The sequence below is a fragment of the Ailuropoda melanoleuca genome, chromosome 8 (genome assembly GCF_002007445.2).
Source record: "Ailuropoda melanoleuca isolate Jingjing chromosome 8, ASM200744v2, whole genome shotgun sequence".
In the NCBI taxonomy this organism is placed as follows: Eukaryota; Metazoa; Chordata; class Mammalia; order Carnivora; family Ursidae; genus Ailuropoda; species Ailuropoda melanoleuca.
In genome coordinates this window covers 17,682,086-17,686,377 of record NC_048225.1, presented here as the reverse complement: position 1 = coordinate 17,686,377, position 4,292 = coordinate 17,682,086, and the positions used below count along the sequence as shown (strand labels likewise).

At 43.6% G+C, this 4,292-nt stretch overlaps 1 long non-coding RNA gene across 1 annotated transcript in view; it reads left to right on the top strand.

Annotated features, from left to right (window-relative positions):
• LOC117803332 overlaps nt 1-4,292 on the top strand; it is a 236,440-nt gene that overhangs the window by 143,464 nt on the left and 88,684 nt on the right. The gene's annotated exons all lie outside the window — the stretch shown is intronic.

Genomic DNA, 4,292 nt, shown 5'->3' with positions numbered 1-4,292 from the left:
ACACACACACACACACACACATAGAGTGCAATAGGGTGTAACTACAACAGAGTTAAACAATTATGTAGGAGACCAAAAGAAAGACTTGTAGCTTTTTGGAGGAAGTCAAGGAAGGTAGCCTACCCAAACTGGTGGTCAGTAGGTTAGCACTGTGAATAGAATGATGTGAAGGTGTAGAAGAGAAACAGCTAGTTCTGCCTGGAAGAAGAGAGGGATTGGTGAAGACTCCATGGGGGCCTGGCATTGGTTTCAGCATTGAAAGTTCAGTGGGATTTCTTCAGGTAGGGTTAATGAGATGAGAACAAAAGGGAATTCCAAGATGAAATGGTGTGAATCAGAGAAGAGACACACCATACCTGTGAGAAGGTATGATGCGTCTAGGGCAACATGGTCTAGTTGGTTTGTCTGGAATCTACTGGGCTGGAAGAAATGAGAGGAAATCAGGTCAAGAAAGTGGCCTGGAGCCATGTGAAAGTCAGGTTAAAGAATCTGTTGTTTGTTCCTAAAGGGCAGTGAGGAGCTGTGTATTACTGGAAATTTTGAAAAGGAATTTGGTCAATAGAGGGAGAAAGGATTGGAGAGGAGGAAGCTTAAAACGATGGTGGTCAACAGTTATGGGCAATATGTCAGAATAATCTGGGAAGCTGTTTTTTCCCTCCCTAGTCTTCTGCCTTTTCCCTCACCTCAGTCAAGTTTCTGATCTGATACAGGGTGATGGGAAGGTAAATAAGGATATTTTGAAAAGCTTGCTAGGTGATACTGATGCATCCTGCCGTCCGCCATTGTTTTAACCCAGTCAAGAGATGCTCATGGAAGGCTGTGACAAAGGAGAGGAGAGAGATGAGAGAATGATACACATAAATTGGGATTAATTGGATGGATTGGAGGTGAATATGTTGGAGAGGAAACATGATAAATACTTGAGTATCTAGTGTAAGCAACTGAGAAACCATGAACTGAAATGAGCCCCAGGAGAAGAGCAGCATCTTTGGACAAGATCATAGATTCAACTTGATACTTGTAGAATTTGAGGTCCCTGTGGGCAGTCAGTAACAGAAGAAGCTGGAGTTCAAGAAAGCTTACAGCCATACATACCGGAGTTAATTATGAAGCAATAGAAACTACCATGTAATATTTTAAAAAGGCAATAAAAACCCAGAGACAAGGAAGATTTGTATTGGCTGGAACAGGTGGATAAGTCTTCATGGAAAAGTAAAACTTGAGTCGCATCTCAAAGCATTAATAGAAAATTCAACTTCAAGAAATGAAATTAAAAATGGAGATTATTTGCAAAAAAGTATGGGAGGGAGAAAAAAATGCTGTTTCGAGAGGGCAGAACAGTAATATAAATGGCTTAAAAATTAAACTTAATATACTCTCATTTATTTCTCACTCCTAGCTGGAGTCATTATTACTTGCAATTTATAGATGAAGAAATGAGTTCAGAGAAGTTAAACAAATGACCCAAATGGTCCCAAGGGAAACAGTGTGACTTGACTCTGGAGCCTTTAAATTTAGAGTCTTGTTCCGATCCATTAGGTTGTGTGTCCTTGAAGGCAGGGTTCATTTTTACATATTCTTAAATACCTCCTGGCTAGCATATAGCCTGAAACTCACAATAACTATTGCTGAATTAAACTTCTCAATTTTTTTTTGTGTATCAGTTTAATTATTTACCATCTATACTTAAGGCTAATCATGGAACGTAACATTGTAGGACCAGAAAGTACCATGATTTTCTAATCCAATCAGCTCATGTTATAAGGGAACAAGTTAAGTCTCAGGAGAGGAAGTAACTTACCTAGAATTTCATATCCATGTCACATCTCATATCATAAAATCTCACATCTATCAGCAGCGTGAATCAGGACCTCCATCTCCACTCTTTCTTCAACAAGGGTTTATCTTGCATACCATTGAATCCCAAAGAGTCTTATGTGCAAAGCGTGAGGCTGTCCTCCCTCCTCTGAGCTCTACAGAGTTAGATGGAAGTGAGACGTGTGGATAGGACATAGAAGGTTCTTTGATAGGTAAGATATTTGACTATCTTTTTAATCATCCAGTCTGATCATTATATTTAATGGCTTGAATAAGAGAAGGATGACGCGGGATTCAGACATGGGATTTAGTGAGCAACACATCTGAGAAAACAATAGTAAGTAAGAGGTTAAGGGAAGCAGTAAATGTTTCAATGTGTTGTGATCGGATGCTATGGAGTCACCTTTGTTTTGCTATTTTTTAAATGGAAAAACATAGTGTCACCTGCCCAGAACAGACAAGGAGCAACACCATATCCAGGCTGGAGAACTGACAAGGGACTGGTGTAAGCCATGGCGGGAAGGGCCCAGGGCTGGGATTCAGGACCTCTGAGGGCCCTAGCAGGCTGTGAGATTTGGGGGCTCTCCCAGGTTCCTCATCTGTAAATGAGAGGATTAGATTAGATTTGGCTAGCTTTTGTTTGTCCCTTGCCCCTTCTCAACTAAACCCCTGCCCAAAGCTAATAAGCCCCTCCTTCCCAGCGGGGAGGTGAAGGGATAACTTGAACCTGCCCTACACTACCACGAATGCTAGTTCCTAAGGGCGAGCAGAGTCTCTGGGGCTGCATGAACATTGAGTGGCAGACTCCTTGCTCAACCAACACCATGAGGGTCCAGATGGCCTCTCTGGGCCTGTCAGCCTGATCTGGGCCCATCCCCATACACCTGTCCTCCTGACTAGACTTTACTCTGGCCTTCTGTGCTTTACTTCAACTTGACATTCTTGCTGACAACCGTTTGTTGACCTCACTCTTCATCTGCTTACCCTATCCTGCTCCTTACACTATGTCCCTTTGATTTTAATGCACCTTTTTTTTAAATGTTAAATTTTTAATTAACATATCATGAAATTGACTTGAGTATACAGTTCTATGAATTTTAACACAGCGATAGATTCACGTAAGCATGACCAAAAGCAAGATCCAGAACAGTTTCATCAACTCCAAAACATTCTTTCATGCTCTTCCTTTGAAGTCATACCCTGCCCTCACCCTTGGTCCCTGACAACACTGAGATGTTGAAACTCTTCTATAAAGGGAATCATGCAAATGGAACTTTTTGAGAATAGCTCCTTTCTCTCAACATAACGCCTTTGGGGTTCATGGACATTGTTGTATGTAGCCATAATTCACACTTTTTTTTCTTTTTAAATGCTGAGTGGTTTTCCGTCATATGGATATACCACATTTGGTTTATACATTCACTGGTGGTAGGACATTTGGATCGTTCCCAGTTTGGGGTGATGACAAATGGAGCTGCCATAAATATCTATGTCCGAGTGTTTGCATGGGCATAAGTTTTTTCTTCTGTAGGGTAGATCCCCAGGCCGGGGAGTGCTGGGTTGGCCCCCTTCATATGGATTTACCTCCCACTTAGGAACCTCAGTTGGCCCTACCGTGGGACTCCTGACGCTGACTCATACTCGCTGCCTTCCCACTTCCTCAGAGGAGAAGGCCTGTCTGCCAATGCGCTGCTGGCTCCATGTCCTCGTCCCACCCCACTTTCTGGCTAGAGGCTCCCAGCAAGTGATCAGACTAGAGCGCATTTCCATTAGTCTAAATCTCTCCCGGCTCCGGATTTGCTGGGAATCGGAATCGGATTATTGCCCTGACGCTGTAGTACCCTCTGCTGGCTGATTGGCCAAGCTGGCTTTCAGCCTGCGCCGAGGGCACAGCGGCAGGTGCAGTGGGAAAAAGACAAGTGAGTCGGGGAGGGAGGTAGCTGTGGCACGCTACCATTGTAGTGCCAGCCTGACAGGGACACTTCATGTATTTGATGCTACACATATAGATAAATGCTGTAATATTTTTGTGGAACCCTACAATATTGTGCTTGTCTTCTCAATTGTAGGCAAAGATGGGCTGTCTGGAAAGCTGGACTCAGCCTGGAGCCTGCTACCCAGATTGCTAGTTTGTGAAGACTTCCGCATACAAATGACTCAGATGGAAACATTCAGAAATGATCTTGGAGGGCCATCTGGTCCTTGCTGGTTCTAAAAGCTTCATTCAGCCTGGTGGATGGATCCAGTAGAAAAGATAGTGAGGGCCCTTCATTGAGGTTTAAATACGTTCCACAAACCAAGGCAAGAGGCTGACTTTGGAACGAGCCCAGGCAGATGCCCAGGGGCCGACTGATGGTGCCTCCCCCTTCTAGGTCAATGGAAGTCTGATGAGTGTTTATGATGATCATGCAGTTGCATGGAGGCTTCGAAACACACACACACACACACACACACACACACACACACACACACAC